The following is an 18,272-nucleotide window of genomic DNA, read 5'->3' on the forward strand; positions in this document are numbered from 1 at the left end:
AAGGTGCTCTTGGTTGTGAGAGCTTCACAGCCTCTCTTTAATGTCAAGTTATATGGTTTTGGGGGCTTTCCCAACTCCATCAATCCCCCTGACGGCATAGACACTTTGAGTGGAGTGGTGAGGACAGAACTGATAAACTGCTGCCTCCTCTGGTACTGGACTCTCTCCAAGGAGACAATAATGCTCTCCCCAGGAAGCAGTTTTTGCTCCATATAAAAACACTTTCCCACCAGGAGGTGGTAGCCAAGATGCACATGGGGACGAGTGCCACCAGGCATCAAGTGAGGCTGACCTCACTGGTGACACCATCCTTCCCTTAGCAGCTGGGGCAGGGGCAATGGCCTCCTCGAGTTGTTTCTCACATTGTCATGACAAAACATAACCAAAGGGTCTCAGCCTGCCTTGGAGAAGCTGTTGTGCTGCCCAGAGCAGCCCAAGAACAGAGAACTGTTGTGGAGCTCACTGACAGATGCCATTCACCAGAAAGGAGGGATGAAGAGAAGGAAATGCAACCTCTAACAAATTAGGAATTGACAATTCTGTCACTCCAGGTTTTCGGTGGTATGTACCTACTGGGGCTACAGAGAGTATGGCACAGGTAGAGGGAGTTCTCATGGAAAGCAGCTCACAGCCTAAGGGAATGGACCTGTGATAGAAGACAGGAAATGCATTTTGTTGCTCTGCATGAAGGAGGCAGAGATAGACTCAGCCCACTGAACAGTTTACACTTTGTGTCTGCAGAAGATCAAGGAAATTAATTCCAGATCATCTGTAAAGACACTAAATATATTCTTGCTTTTATTCACTTCCAATGAACTCCAGAAGTGATCCCTGGAAGAGTAAGAGGTTACCTGGACAGGCAGGTGTTCCTTTTCTGGTCCTAACAGTCAGACAGAGAGACTGTAGGTACCTGTCCACTAAAACAAGTCCTTGGGATGGATATGCACCACACAAAGATGTAGAGGCAGTAGGTTTTATTTTCCCTTCCTTACCTGGTGCTGTAAAGTAAAAGAGGTCGCACAACATTTTGCCTATTTCCAGACTCCAACTCTATGCTGTCAGAACACCAGGATCATGTCAGACCTGCCATATCCTGAATTACTTCCCATCCTGGAAAGAGACACTTTTCCTGCCATCACATTGCAGAACTTGATTTCTAACATTAAAAATTAAATATGGAGAGATCCATGTTTTGCAGTGGGTTAACATAGCACTAATCCAAACTACTCTTTATTCATAAGTATACCAGAAGGAAGATTTTTGTTTGTTTGTTTTTATTTCTTAATCACATTCTGAAGAGGTCATATGTGAAACACAGCTGCAAGAAATTTTATTTTTCTTTGTTTTTTTATCAGTCTTCCTCCTCATTTATTCTTATAAGATTATACGGCTATCTGCTTTAATTTCCTATTTAAAGCATGTCTCCAACTTGTAAATAAATAGGCTTTTTCTAGTTCAGGTCAAATTTTAGTCTCCAGTTAATGAGGAAAATGCATTAGACATCAATGCCCTCTTCTAGGGTTGTTGGTAAAGTAAAATCTAATTATATTCTGGTCTTTGCACTTGCTGGAGATATTCAGAATTTGTTTATACTTAGAGTCTTGACTAAAGGTAAACTGACACATTATGTTTGTGTTTTGAGAACCTACATCTACTTTCACTGACTGAAGAATATTTTTGTGGTCTAGCATCTGTCTACACAGGGATGCAGATAGGGAAGAAGAGGGAGGAAGCCATTTTTGCGATGTGTTCAGTTTAACCAGGGAAAACTATGACCAGCCATTTGAGATCAGTAGAAAACTTCCACATAAATCCATGTTCATAGATCCATGACACTGGGATAAGCACCAGTGAAGGATCCAGCCATTCTGATTAATGTGTGGTTCAAACTGGCAAGTAAATCTCTGATGAAGTTACGGCTAGTTCTTTCCAACAAGAGAAGGGAAGAAATTCAGCAAGGTCTAGGAAGTACTCACTGTTGCCCCAGGACAGAAAACAGCTTTTGTTTCTGTACCTAAATTCTGATATGCAGTGGGTAAAAAGAGAGGCGTCCATGCAGATAAGATCCTCAGATGCTGCTGCAGGGCTAACTCAATTGCTTTCCTCCTGTGTTTGCTAAAATTGGTACCTCCTGTGCAAAAGCCATGATAAACAAATAGCAGTATCATTCCAAATATACTGTCATCATCATCATCACAGGCCTCCTCCTGACCACTACACGATGAAGACCTGACCTTAAAAATGGCACCCCTGGCTCGGACCAAATGTGACCACTTTTGTCTGTGCCATCTGTCTATTCATCTTGGTGACAGGCAGCCCTGGCTCTGCTCTCTACCCAACCACTATGAATAGGCAAGTGACTGCAAATGAGCTTCACTTAAACGGAGAGAGTTGATACCAGCCTCGGGAAAGTATTTCACACATCACAGTAGGAAAGGGCCATTGTTTTTGTTCAGATATGGGTTTTATTTCTTGCTGAGCTTATAAGGAAGGAAATTTTGTTCCTTGGGGGTAATGCAGATGTTTGTATGGGTAGTTAGTTAAGGGACAATAGAACAGTTTCAGGGATGTGGTCCAAGCAGAAGGGGCAGCATGGGGCAAGAACTGAAGAGACCGGTGAGAGGAGCAAATGAGTGGATTTTTTTTCCTGAGGTAAATACTCAGAAGTAAGACCATAGGGAAGGTAATAAGTCTCTGGAAAGCATTTGGGATTTGTTTTGAAAATCATTTGATTAAACCATGTTCCTCACGCAGCCAGTAAAGACACAGCTCTTTTTTTTTTCTCACAAAAAATCTTACCTCCTAGGAATTAATGAAAATTTAGAGACTGGAAATCACAGTGAGAGAGGAAATAAAGAGCAGTGATCAAGATGCAAAAAGAACTGAATTAATGTTTCTGTTCTGTCATAAAGCGTCTTTTATAAATCTGGACAAAATAACCTTTCTAAACTGAAGTTTCACAGGTAAAATAGACATAACAACACTTATTTACCTTTCCACAGCTTGGAAAGGGCACACAAATGTGAATAATCTAATATATGGGCATCGCTTTTGGTGACATCATTATCTTACTATGCTGGGTCACAGATTTTGCCATAAGCTCACACTGGTTTCTATTTCACAGAATCACAGAAGTGTTGGGGTTGGAAGGGACCTCTGGACATCACCCAGTTCAACTCCCTGCCAAGGCAGAGTCACCCGGAGCAGGTGATACATCCAGGAACACATCCAGGTGGGGTGTGAATGTCTCCAGAGAGAGAGACTCCATGACCACCCTGGGCAGCTGTTTCAGTGCTCTGCCACCCTCAATGGAAAGAAGATCTTCCTCATGCTGAGGTGAAACCTTTTGTGTCTTAGTTTATGACCACTGCTGCTCGTCCTGTCACTGGGCACCACTGAAAAGAGTCTGGCACCATCCTCTGACACCTGCCTTTGAGATACTTATATGCACTAATGAGATCCCCTCCCAGTGTTCTCTTCTCTGGACTAAACTGGCCCAGCTCTCCCATCTCTTCTCGTAAGAGTGAGGCTCCAGATTCCTTATGCTCCAGATCTTTATGGCCTCTGCTGGACCCTCTCCAGTAACTCCTTGTGCTGAGGAACCCAGAACCAGACACAGCTTTTCTTCCAGGACTGCAGCTGGGCATGATGTGTTCCTTGACCATATCATACTGATTCTGTAGATCCCTTTTATTCTAGATGCACAGTGCAGTACATTATCCGATGGAAGACGGATGAGAAAATGGGATAGGTGTTAGGAAGGATGTGCATGGAATATTTTGGGAGGGGTATGAGGCAACCAGGGGAATACCACTAGTGGAATAGGAATGGGGGAGGAGAGAAGGCTGGATTAGACAGTAGACTGACTGAGTGGTAAAGTGAGCTGTGGCTCCTGGGCGGGAGTGAGGAGGGTGGCTCAGACAGCAGTGTCATTGTGTGCTGCTTGGCTGCTTCTCCAGATGGAGACTTTTGGAGCCAGGCATCACTGACATTTTGCCCATAAGTGGTGTGCCAGTGCCTGAGATATTTATTAAGCCAGGACTACTAATTCCTCACACAAGCACTTAAGTTCACTGACAATTGTTTAAAAGTCATGGATAACATTTAATGGTGGTAAGATGATTAGCTTTTTGTTTCACCACTAAGCATCATTAATGTAGGGGACAAAGCCAGAGGAATCCAAAACAGCCCTCTCATTGCTACAAAAATGTTGGTATTCTGTTTTCAGAGTGATTATTGTGAAAGCGCGAGAAAGTGACAAGGAACAATATAAAAATCCCCTGTTTACTAAAGTTCTGTTTAATCTACATCCATAGACTTCTGCACCAGTATGCAACATGCCTGTCTGGTGTACTAGAGCCAAAACACATGGCATCATGGGATGAAGAGACACTTCCTTGATTGCATTGTGCAGCTCTGCTCAGACAGTTGGTCAGATTATTCAGGAAAGATTATTCAGGAAAGTCCTCCCTGTTTTTTTTCCAGATCCCACCATGACGTCTTTGTACAACAACACAGTCAAAGAATCTTTCTTGTAGCAGTAATCTGTTGGGACAGACCTGGCTACTATGTACAGAGGAGAGGAAGGACACCCATGTTGGTGTTTAATAGCTCAAGCTACCTCTGTGTTGGCCTGAGAGTCTCTGTGTGGTGACTGGATCTAGAGGTCTGGATTATGCATAATATTCCCAGATAACATTTGTGTGCCTCTACTGCCCATTTGAGGCTTCGGAAGTGCGTGGGCAGGGAGCTACACATTTTAAAATGTGTATCAAGGAAAATACAGGCCACAAGGGTGGTAAATCCAGGCCTGGAATTCAGAAAGAAAAGGAAACATCACCTTAGCAAGGAACTGAGATCTTGCTGCAAGCCAGAGTACAGCATTTTAGCACGGCACATTACCTAGATTTAGGTGGCAGTTTGTCACTGTGGGACCTTGTGCTGCCTCTCTGTTGTGACTAATGAGCCTGTATAGCCAAGTGGGCTCCTTGCACGGCTACCAGAGAGGAAAGAGAAAGGTGATCTTAGAGTTTATGGGGTTTAATAAAGCCCTCGAGCACACAGCCTCTCTCCTTCCTCCTGTTGCTGTTCCAGATTCCATTTTACCTTATAAGCAGAGAAAAGAAATGCAAAGAGGGGAAAGTCATTACTGTTTCTGGGTTACACATATGGAATAATGGTGGAAATTGGACAGATTGGCCCAGAGGTGAGCAAGCATGGAAATCTCATGGCCTTGGCAGAGGCAGGAAGTTCCATGAGTGAAGTCTGGTCTTGGACCCATAACCTAAACAAGTTACTCGAAGGACCAGCTTCCCCCTGCGTGACTACACATCCGATGTCTCTGCTGATGAAGTAGAAAGGAAGGGCTTCAAATCAAACTGGTCTCTAGGATTGTATGTGCTTGGCCTAGGGATCATCTCTGTAGCTGGGGGTTATACTTTGAAACCTCGATGCAAACAAGTAGAAAACATCCATTTTAGTGAGGGAGATGCTCATTTCAGATGGGGTTTTTGTAGTATTGTAGAAATTTGCTGCCAAACCCTTTTTTTTCTTTCTGCCTGTATAAAAAATGACTCTGAATGCAATAAGAACAAGGTGTTCTAATTAAATAGATTTGTTTACATCTTGTAGCATGAAAAACTAATTCAGTCTGATATACTGTAGGTTCTTGCACTATCTCTCTCCCACTTCATATAAAATTACCCATTTTAAGTAGTATTTTATTTAAGAATATTTAAAAAGTAGACTTGATTAAACAAAAACTGATTTAAGTTCCAAAGTGTTTATTTCTAAAACAAAGATTTCACTTCAGAGTGCAAGAAGATGGGAGGGGGAGAGCAGAACCTGTGCTATATCTCACAATATTTTCTCCCTGTTTTATTACATTGCAAAGGTCCCTACCTTTGCTAGTCATGAGAACTCATAGCCTGTGGCTAGAACACATTTTTATTAAGTGAAGGTTAAAGTCAGGGCCCAAACAGATCCACTGTAATATGGTTACAAACATAATATCCTGACCCAGACCTGTGCCACAGTATCAGCTCCAGATCAGAAGCAAAGGCAAAAGCTTCCTGACCTCAACTGTGTTCCTACCAGTGTAAAGAATTCTACATGTTCTCTACCCACACAGAGCTGGATCACCCTTAAAGGTACCACCACATGAATTATGTGGAAGATAAAGACTGCAAGCTGAAAAACCATGTAAGAACAAATCTCAGCAACTCAGACCTGCCCATCAAGCAATTTTTGTAGGTTTATACAGTAAGGCTGGATTAAACTGTCGCAAGTAAGAATAATATCCCAATTAATTTTATTTCTCAGGTTGTTGAAGCAAGATAAACAGGAAACTTTACTGCCACTTAGAGAAATTTCACTTCTGGAACAGGGAGCTGAGAGGAGAAGAACACAAACACCCAGTCCATCCTTGACCCAGAAAGACAGCAATGTCTTCAGGCAGCACCTATCAAGCAACAGCCTTCTGTACGTTATATTTCCATCTATGTGAGCTACAAGTGGTGAAGTACTGGCCTGCTTAAGAAGTAGGGCAAGTACCAGATTGGCCAGTATTCTTTAAGAGAAATTCCCCCTGTAGAAAGACAAGAATAGGACCACTTCCTGAGACCACCAAGTGCCATAGTAGGAAGATAAGGAGGCTCAGAACCCCAAATAAGTAATTGCTGCACTATCCTTTCATTCCTGGTACTGAATATGGCCCCTGTAGGCAGCTGTGTTCATCCTGAAACAGAGCTTGGGAACTGGTGGCTGCAGAGAGACTTGGTCAGCTCTCAGCCACAGGAAGAGGACTGTCTCACTGTGTAACCCCAGCTGACAAAGGTGCAGTTCTTAGGACATCAAAGTCACTTTTAATATAATAAATTCATTAATATGTATCAAAGGAAAATAAAGTTTTGAAACATCTCTTTTTTTTTTTGTTAAATCCTTTTACCTAAATGATAAAAACTGTGCTAACTTGCAAATTTCTTTTTTTGAGGGGTAAGAAAATTGCTTTTGCAAGTTCTCACTCTGCTCCAGCTCTCTGGCAGCCAGTTTCAGGAGATGTGGGGATGCTAAGCAACTTGGGTTTGTGCCTCTCTGGCAGCTGGAGCTGTAGGGAGACTGGGATCCATGCAGGAGCTGGGTGCTCAGCCCCTGGCCCCCTGCCTGCCGCAAGGCTCCTGCTTTCATTAGTTGTCTGTCTGTGCACAGAAAGCTAAAGTGACAAAAAACTTCTAGGGGGGAGGATAAAGGGAACAGCCAGGCAAAATCACAGCCATCTCTCCAAAATCAAAAGAGAATTATAAGAAAAAAGAGAAAAGCCTCAAAATTTTCACTGATTTGAAATTTTCCACGGGAACATCACTTGGTTGGAGAGGGAATGTTCTACCAGGAAATCATTCCAGTGGGCAAGGGAAGAAGTTGAATTATGCAAAACTGTCCCAGCCTTGTGATGGTCTCACTGAAATGTGCCCACCACCTTTCAGGAAAATGATCAGCACTTTCTAAGAGACACTCTGCACCTGCTGAGAGTTTTGCCTTAAATTTGGTGTAACTTGGAGATAAGGCACACAGAGAGTAAGAGCTCTGGGGAAGAGTAATTTTCACCTTTCCGGTGCTTACAGCATAATAAAAAACTTTCCTCCGTGCTTTTGAATTAATTCCTCAAAAGTTCCAATGCCTGCACACCCATTTGTTTCCTCATTGTTTTTATTAAACAAGAAAGGCGAGCTTTATTACTGCGCAAATGAAAGCATCACCAGAAGATAGATACTTCCCAGATTCTTATTAATCTCTAAGACTTATGAGGCTGCCTAAGTTCCACAGAAATTAACATACTCTACAGATTTCTTCCTGCAAGTCACTGAGTCCTTGCTACCCTCTATGTGGAGTGAAGGGAAGCCAAAAAAGCAAATCCAGAGGAGAATAAATCTGTATTATTAGGAGGTTGTTCCAAGTCAAAATGTGCATGTGCATGCATGTCTTTGTCTCCAGATACAGGGCAAGGCTCTGTGCTATGGTGCATCATCTACAGCACCATAATAGTAATTTACCATAGACTGTGGCTGTACAGTTTGAACTGTATGCCACAAAGTAGAGGTCATAATCATAATTAAAGCCCAATTGGATTTGCAATTCAAAATAATTTAAGACTAATCTCTAAAACTGCGACTGTGGAAATTAAAAAGGCAAGGCATTGAATTTATTCTTTTTCCCCGCTTTCCACTGTAAGACTACCTGTGTCTAACTGCAGGCACACTTAATGCCTGTGTGGTAGCAACATTTAATATCCCTAGCAGAGACCAAGGTCCCACAGCAGCATCAGTTATACACAGTATCACTTATACAGACCCTACCCTGAACGTAACAGTCAAGGAAGAACTCAGAGGCATAGCAGACAGGAAACTGACTTAATCATCCAGGTCAGTGCCTGAACACCCAGTTAAATACCAAAACCAGAACATTCTACCTCTAATGACTCAAAAAACAGAGTGAGAAGTAAAGAGAGAGAAGTACAAACAGTACAGGAAGCCCTGTTCAAGCCCAGGAATAAGGCACATGCAATTAGGGCAGAAGAGACTTACAGCACTGGTAATATTCTTTGTATCTTTGGCTCTTTTGTAGTGACAAATTCCATGTTTTGTATCTTTTGGTTTCTTGTGGTGTGGGGATGCACTCAGCTAGATAAAGATGTGCAATGCTGGGAAGGTTTTTATACCTTTTTTTTTCTATTTGCAGTAGATTTTTTTTTTTTTTAAATTCTTGTGATGTAAGTGGCTAAAAAAATTTTTCTGAGAGAAGACTGAAGTATATGTTCCTGTTGGTCTTCATGTGACTTGTGCTGCCCAGTTATTATGTTCTCTTTGACACTTCAATTTCCGTAAGATCTCACCCATTCTTCCAGGTTTAATCTATGCATCACATATTTTCTACAAGTCAATACTGGTCAGCCAGTGAGTGCAAAACAGAGAATGGGTGTGGTGGTTTTGGCTGGCCTAAGAAGAATTTTCTTCCCAGTGGCTGGTATGGGGCTGTGTTTTGGATTTGTCATGAACACAGAGTGGATAATACATAGATGTTTTTGTTATTGCTGAGTAGGAGTTGCACAGAGCCAAGGGCTTTCCTCTCCTACTGCCAGGCTGGAGAGGCTGGGGGTGCTTGGGAGGCTGGGAGGAGACACAGCCAGGAGAGGTGACCTCAACTGACCAGTGGGACATTCCAGGCCATGTGACATGGTGCTCAGTGTGTAAAGTAGGGGGAAGAAGGAGGAAGAAAGGGGATGTTTTGGAGTTTGTCTGCCCAAGTCACAGTGGAACATAATGGGGCCCTGCTCTCATGGAGATGGCTGAACACCTGCCTGACCATGGGTGGCAGTGAATTAATTCTTGCTTTCCTTGCCTGTGTGTGTGGCTTTTTGCTTTCCCTATTAAACTGTCTTTATCTCAACCCATGAGGCTTCCAGCTTTTACTCTTCCAGTCCTTTCCCCAGTCCTGCTGGTGTGGGAGTGAGTGAGTGGCTGTGTGGGGCTTGGTGGTCACAGCTGATGTACACAAAGGTCAGCTGCCGTCTATTTGCCCCAGGACATAGAATTACAAAGATGACCTGAACTGCAGTGACTTAGAATCAGCTAAACCTACATTTTCAGGGCTAAACTGATCTCTTTCAGCTGAAAATCTGAATCCTTGGTAACTAATTTAAACTTCTTCCCAAAGAAACAAGACACCAAGACATAATTGTTTGTTGTATATTGTCTTGTGTGTTTCTTTGGGGATTATTTTTTGGGTGGAAATTGTTTTTTGGTTGTTTTTGTTTTTTTTTTTTTTTCTTTCCTCCCCTTCCTCTCTGCTCTCTTTGATTTTGGGCTGCTGAGGTTAGCATTTGCAGTGTTCTTTCTTTAACAAAAAATTCCAATGTATACGCATTGTGTTCCTCATTTATGCTTCCCCACTACCCAATTAATGTCACACTAAATTACATACCTGCAACAGATTTAATTCCAGACCACTGAGCTGTCGCTTTTTAACCCTCTGCATGTATCTCTACAATATTTATGAGAAAGCTGTAGTTACTTTAACAAGTAATGAGAGATTTCGATAGGTATTTAGCAATTCAATTTGTTATAAGAAAGAATATATTCCTCCACTGAAATCTGTGGGATGGTTCCAAATACATACAGAAGGATTTTCATATCTATTCAGTTCTCAAGGTTTTAGAGTAGTTTTCCAAATCCCTATTATGCTGTTATGGAATGAAAATGGATGGATCTATGGCTAGAGTTAAGCAGAGATCTGGGCTCATTTCCAAGATCCATTGAACTCCTCTCAGATGACCTTGAACAAAGCACTTGAGATGCGGTCCAGAGTGTTTATTTCAGTGTCCAAATGGGGCTTTGAATGAACTTAAAACCTTAAATTCCAGGAAGCTGTTTTCAAGGGATTGTCTAAGCTTAGAGCCTCACAAATCTCACTGCAGATTTCCATGATGCCTGACCTCAGAAAGAACAGGACAATCATGAGTTGCCTGGCCTGAGTCATTAGACTGCAGTCAGGCCCGTCACATACCTGGACTTCCTTGAAAAATTCCTGAACATGAAATGCCTCCCACTACTCTGTTATTCAAAGAACAACTTGAATAACAGAGGGAAACAAAAACACAACTTGAATAACAAGGGAAAACAAAAACAACCCCCAAAAAAATCCAGCAATATCAAGCCCTCAGCTGATTGGTGTGCACTGATTTGTGCCTGTATTTTCTGTAGAGGTTTGGCAGTGGCCATTACGTGAATAACTTGGAATGGAGTCTGTCATCATTCTGCTTTTAAGAACTGAGCCTGTGAGTGGACCATCCTCTCAATAACATTTTTGATGTACTGGAAAGAGATATTTCTTTCCATGTAGTACCAAGCTATTGTATACTCAGCATGATGAAAGCAGCTTTAGTTTGTGGAAGACCCTGGAAGTGTTCAAGGCCAGGTTGGATGGGGCCTTGAGTAACCTGGTCTAGTGGAAGGTGTCCCTACCCTTGGTGGGGGGGTTGGAACAAGATGATCTTAACCACCCAAATGATTCAATGAATGAGGGGCTAGGTTCCAAATCAAGGAGTGAGCTATTTTTACAAGAAAGGTGTATCCCTAAAAAGTCTACAGGTTGTAGGTGACCCTTGAACACTTCCCACAGAGCCTCTGACATGAGAATCAGGTGCTCTCCCTGCTCAACAGCCAGCATAGGATCAATGAAATTGATTTTTGGCCATTATGATGTGAAAGTGAGTACTCTGAATATTGCTTTTAAAGTTTATAGCTACATCTCCAAAGATATTGTTGTATGATGATTTCAAAAGGAAGTAGGAGGTTAAATACCTTTTTGGTTTGGCCCTCTCTGTCTCTGTTTCTTTCATGTAAAATTGAAACAAATGTACTCACTACCTTCCATAGCTGTTGAAATGGAAAATATGTGTCACTTCAAAGAAATGAAATCACATGAATGCTATTTCTGAGAAAAAAAAGCAATTTATGTACATAAACACTGTTTGGTTTTGACACAACTAGTTTTCAGAGGACATTTTCTGTAGGGAGGCACAAGTAACCTCTAATTAGGTAAGAATGAGCACTTTCGATTCTTGTACAATCTTTTGAATAGTTTTTGACACTTCTGTCCTATCCTGTCCAGTGCATGTTCTGCTTTCTGCAAATTTTTAGTATTCTTGTTGTAGTTACAGTCTTTCAACTTCACCAGACTTATCTGAAGCTGGTAATCAAAACCTTGTTTGTCCTTTATTTAACAAGAAAACAAATTGTCTCCTGGTATTGCTTAAAAACAACAACAAAACCACCCAACAACAAACCAAAAATACCCAACAGCAAACAAAAACAAATCCCCCAACAACAACTGCAAAAATTAAACACAAAACCCAATAAAAACAACACCCGTAAAAATGCCAAAGCTTGAGTAAACACTTTCAACAAGGTAAAGTCTACACATGCAACTGCATAGAGCTGAATGTTACTTTACTCACCTCTCATGCCAAAGCAGCCTAGAACAGATCTGATTCAGATCCTTGTGCTCAAGCTTAACAAGACTTTTAAGTGTTGACACAAAGCTCTAGTAGTAAGGTTACCCAAATCTTCAGTCAGGTCTGGCCAGTACTGCTTTCCAGGTGGAGAAGAGAAGCCACTTCTGTAGCTGTCTCTTAATAGAATCACAGAATCATGGAATATCCTGAGTTGGAAGGGACCCACAAGGATCACTGAGTCCCACTCCTGGCCCTGCACAAGGCACTGTCCAAGCATTTCTTGAACTCTGTCAGGTTTGGTGCTGTGACCACTGTCCTGGGGACCCTGTTCCAGTGCCCAACCACCCTCTGGGGGAAGAACCTTCTCCTGAAATTCAACCTAAACCACCCCTGACACACTTAGCTTGATGACAAAATAGAGCAATCCATCTTTTGAAGTTTTGATTGATATTTCATTATTCAGAGAGAAGAAGCAAATCGCCACATACATGAAGCTTCTGGTTTTTTTTCTTCAAAAGCCCAGTTTCTGATTTTTTAATAATTTTGTTGTTTTGTTTTTTTTAATTCCTGCAATTCATCAAAGGAGAAAGTAGTATGGTCATCTACTCTTTCCAACTAAGCATAGATGAAAGCTCAAAGAAGGCTCGAAAATGATGCAAAGGTCCTGTAGTTTTCAATTAATTTACCTTAATTAGGAATCTAAAAGTTAGTGGTGTGATTAGGCTCAGGGATAAAGACATCTAATTTTAGATGTCCGCATGCAAGATAAATGGCCAGGTAGCCATTAAAGAGAGTAGAGGTCTAGTCAATACAATTAGTGGTTTAGAAAGAGATGAAGCAAATGTCTATATCTGGTCAACCAATAGCTCTCCAAGCTTAGACACCTAGCTCATATGCAAACACCTAAATTTAGATATATAGTGGCTTGAGTCAGTTGCCTGAAAATAGAAGTCTGACAACACTTGAAGTGTCCTTGCATTTTGGAGGCACCCACACAGAGCTAGCCCACGTGGAACAGGACTTTAGGGAGATGTCTAGAACCACCTGCCACTGGGAGCCAGGTGTCATGCCCTACCACCTGTTTGTGGTCTACTGAAAAGGTCCCCCAGCACTGAGCTTAACCTGGGACTTTTCAGCTGATCATGTAAAAAGTAGTAACACTTGAAATGTTCTAGGCTAAGACAGCAAGAAGGACTGGCAGATACCACATATTATCAAAAGGATGCTGCTCCCAGAAAATAGAGGTTGATCAGAGTAGGCAGGGCCTAAGTTTAAGAAATTGCATTGAGCTGCAGTTGTTAAGCTCATCATGTGGCTCTTGTTTTCATAGTCAGTGGAAAGAAATACAGAAAGAAGCTCATCTCATTCTAAGATGAAGGTCAAAGGCAGGTCAGATGAATTGCCCTCTAGATTTCACTCCACTGACAGTAAAGAGAGACCAGCATGGCTTGTCTTTATTTCCAGCCTGGGAGACAGAGTTGGTAAAGATGCAGGTTGCATGGGAGTCCATGTAGCATCCTAAGCAGCCAGGACCCATCATCCTACTAACAAAATATTCAGATAAACCATATGCATTTATACTGTCACTATATGCCTTTCAAACTCTATTCCTGACAACTGACTGAAGAGACTGACACACGATGTGTATTACAAACATCTATATTGGGATGGAATCCCTGGCAACAGTGCCCATCAATATAAAACAAACCACCACATCTTGCAGTCCTGAATAAGATCCAGTGTAGAGATAGCATATGACAAATTTGCAGACAGCTTTTTTATGATCAACAGGCCATTTTTTTCTGTTTGCTTTACAAGCTAGTGCGGTTATACTGCATGGACTTTTTCTCCCAGAATGATCCCAAAGCATTTCATAAATTGAAAAGATGCAAAGGAGCTGGGGGGAGAAGGTGGAGGAGGAGGAGGAGGAGGAGGAGGAAGTAAAAAAAGTTTCACCTCTGCTTGGAAAATGAATTCCTTTTTTCCAGTGGAGGAGTCTGGCAGTTAAAATTGGTAATGGACATTGGCAGCAGATATCATCTGTGAGCAACATCAAAAGGTTGGTTCTTCTGAGATGTAAGGTTGGATCTTTTAGTTATATGATATGGCACAGACTGGAGGGGTAGGGCCAGAGGCATTTCCTGGGTTTGATTTCCCCTTTGATTTCCCCCTAAGCAAAAGGTCTGATTCTTGTTGTACCTTTGAACAAGTTCAGTTAGGGAAGGGAAGTATAGTCCCAGCAAACCTTACATGCTTACAGCTAAAGCCATATGCAGAGGGAATCATATGCCTTATACAGTTGACCAGAGGTTGGTGTGTGTTATTTCTCATTTATATTTAGTGTACAATGCAATACAGTTTATGTTTCTCTATGCAAATTCCTGTCTTCAGCCTAAAAATCTCTGTGTACATCCTACTTTCTCATACTGACTGAACTGTCTTTCCTAAGGTTGTGGCTGAGCATGTGTCAGTGCATGTCATAGATGGGTAACTAAATTTCACCTGCCTTGTTACTGGTTTTTACAGGTACTGAGCTTCATGATTGCTTGGAATTGGCAGATTCCCTTTTTCTTTTTTGGTCTGAGTGTTCTGTTCACTCGTATTACTGCACCAAGAGCTGTTATAGCTGCTCTCAGAACAGAGATAATCACTGAGTTCATTAAAGCCAGATACTGTGTTAGGCATGATCTTTCCAATTCAACAAATGAAGCAAGAAGACCTCTTCCTGCAACAAAAATAACAAGGGATTAGAGCTCTAGCATCCCAAGAGATGGATGCATGAGAGGCAAAATGGGGAAGGTCTCTGGCCCAGAGTGTGGTTCTTCAAACCCAGGACTAAAGGTTTGTGTGTGTAGCCCATGTGGTGGGAGGCTGGGCAAAATCAAACTGGATCCAGAGAAAAATCAAAACCACAGTTTAAAGTTTATTGGGAGATGGAAGCAAGGATTTAGAAAGAAAGAAAATTCTGCAGATAGACTTGCTGCCTGTAGGAAAATGAGGAAAATTCCTCCATATTTTGTTTCTTGTAGGACATCTGAGTTCCGCCACAGTGGTCTCCTATCTATATTGTATGTGATCACCTCACCCAGAAGACAGAGGCTGGGGGGATTATGGTGTGCTTGTACGAGTTAAAATAAATAATACTCAAACGGGGCATCGATGTCAAACTGATGCAGCAGCCTCATTCCAGGGGTCTAGCCCAGAGTCTCCACTTTGGCTCAGCCTGATAGTTCTGATCACCCACCTGGCAGCTCCTCCTGCTTTGCCCAGTGGGCAGACAGCTCTGTGTGTCCCCAGCCTCTCACCACGCACACTACTCACAGAGCACCAGCTCCTCTCTCTGCTCCGCTCCCACTCAGCGCCCTGTGCTGCAGCAGGAAATCTTATTGCACTGGTGACATTTCCTTGCGCAGGCTGACATTTCCCTTTGGAAGAAGCTACTCACTTTACAGTCCCTTTTATTTATTGTTGCTTTGGCTCATGGGCCACTACAGAGGTTACTTTAACATAGCTGTAATTAAGGATCTATGATGATAAGGTCCTTTAAGTAGGGGTCTGCTATTTTTATTCTACTGTAAAAATTACATACAGCCAAAGGGATTGTGAAAACCATAAATATAGACATGGTTGTGATTCAGAGCTCAGCAACAGTGGTGTAAATCACAATAAAAGCACTGTATTTAGGAGAGTCATACTGCTTTAAATTAGAAATAACTCCATATAGTATTAAGCATTCTAAATGTATAAATTTTGAAAGACTGTGGTGGAAAAGTACCATCTTTTTTTTTTTTAAAGGTGGATACAGAAGCTCTAGGGTCACATTCCAAGTCAGTCTGATAAAGAAATTAATTTTTTTAGTATTTAGGATAAGAATTTGTATTTTGGATTAGTGGAATAAGTAACTGATCGGTAAAAGTGCTAGAATACCAATTGTTTTTCATTTTTGCACTTGAAGGTTGAAATAGAAAACTACAGAGTTGGAAAGAAGGAAAGCGTATCAATATGAAACTGTTCTCTTTATTTTAATTTATTTTCTTTCAAATATGAATACACAAAATGAAAAGTACCACAAATGGATCACTGAAGAAAATATTCAAATAAAAAAGTTAAACTTTTTCTTTTATTTGGAGATGCAGCAGGAAGGAGAGGATTAATCTTTCAAGGGAATAACAGAAATGATATTTTGGAAATTGAAAGCTATAATGTTTCATTCTAAAATATGTCAAAATATGGTATCATAACAAAATTGGCACTAAAAGTTTATTTTTATTCAGATGATTTTTTTTTTCATAAAACCAAAATAAAATAAAACAAACACATTTAAAAGTAACAAGTAATAGGACAAGAGGAAATAGCCGCAAGTTGAGTCAGGGGAGGTTTAGATTGGATATTAGGGAAATAGTTCTTCATCTAAAGGGTTGACAGGCATTGGAACAGTGTGTTCAGGTTTGAGTCATTGTCCAGTTGTGGGGCCTAGGGACATGTGGGCTTGGCAGAGCTGGGTTTACTGCTGGACTTGATGGTCCTAAAGATCATTTCCAACCTAAATTACTCTATGATTCTGTAAAAAATCTTTTGTCGGTGTCTTAGAAATTCCTTCTATATCCAGATTATTTAGTAATTGTTCATTAAAAATACTTTTTGCTTTCTATAGAGCAACATAAGGTGTGAAATACTGAATTAAAAGAGTTTAGAATCTTTAGTACACAAATTATTGTGTCCTTATGACTCATTTCAGATTACTTTTAAGGCCTTGATTAATAAATTTAGTTTAAAAGAAGAAGTGATCCAATACATGTTGCAATTATTTAGCTACCTACAAAATATATTGGTTGGGAGACATCTTTTGAAGCCTCTAGTCCAGCTGTCTATTTGAAGTAAGAAAGTATTGTGTTAGGCAAGGCACAATTTTACCTATCTGGTCTTGAAACCATCTAGGGATAGAACCTCCTTCAATTTCTTATGTGATTATCTCCAGGGCTGCACAATCCCTAATAGCAGACATTTTCCCACTGTCCAGCCTGGATTGCTCAAGTTGCACTTCCAGTGGATCTGTTAGCTATAATTTCTTTAATATTTTCTAATATTTTCAAAATAAAACTTAAGGTTAATAGAAGAAATTCCACATCCCCCTGTATAGACTGTTCTTTGATGCTCATGTGCTCTGTACAGTGAATGATGTGTCAAAATAAAATAATATAAAAATAAAATAAAATAAAATAACATCCTAGTACTAAAACTGTCTCTTATTTGATTAGAAAACATGTAAAGTAGAGAATTCTAGACAAATTTTTACTGCATAAGGTTTCGTCAGTTTCTCTTCGGGTCATTTCAGAAGGTTTTACATCAGGTTGGTGCATGACTTGTAATCTCAGGCAGAAGTTCTCAGGCTTAAACCAGTTCATTTTTAAGGAATATACGGAGTTTTCCTGAATCCTTGGAAAATTGACTCCTTGAGGACTTATAAAGTGAAACAGGCTAGAAACAAGGAGAATTGATGCGAGAGTTTTCTAGTGTTACTGAAAATTGTGAGACATTTGAACAAAACCAAATGAAAAAAATGTTGGTTACATCTATCACCCTTTACATGTTTTTCATCTCTTCAGTCTAAGCTTCATTATTTTGAAAATACATTCTCCACATGGCACAAAAGTAAGTTGGTAATTGTAAATTCTTATTGAAATCCTAATCCATACACTCTTAAGTCAAAGATTTATTCCTGTAGAAGTTGCTGGCCTTTGGAAAAGGTCTAGCAATAGCTAGTTCTACCTCAGCTGTAAAGTCTTTGGTGTCACCATTGCATTGTGTGTCTTTGGTGTGGGTATACCTCAGAGGAGACTGAGACCTAACTGGGGACTCCAGGTCATAATGATATTCCTGTCATGATCTGATGTTTACTGTTTCTTTATAACCTTGACATCAATTGTTTCAAATGACTTAACATGAATTCTAGTAAAAAAATGGGGAAAATGCGTTATTTATCTTAAAAGGCTGTTCTGAAATCTGAATCCTCTCTAATGTAGTGAGAAGGCAAAGAAGAGGCCACACTTTAATAACATTTTTCCTGTCCACAAATTTGAAGTGTAATAAATACTACCTTTCATTGAAATGGCAACCATAAACAGTGAACACTTATAAAAAATAATTAAACAGCTAGACTAAATCTCTTAGATACTGAACGAATTTTTAAGCAATTCTTGAACAGGAATGTAGTCCTTCTTTAGAACTGCACAAAGAAATGAATGTAAAGTTGAAGCTTTTTTTT

This window comes from Corvus brachyrhynchos, unplaced genomic scaffold (genome assembly GCF_000691975.1).
Source record: "Corvus brachyrhynchos isolate BGI_N302 unplaced genomic scaffold, ASM69197v1 scaffold139, whole genome shotgun sequence".
In the NCBI taxonomy this organism is placed as follows: Eukaryota; Metazoa; Chordata; class Aves; order Passeriformes; family Corvidae; genus Corvus; species Corvus brachyrhynchos.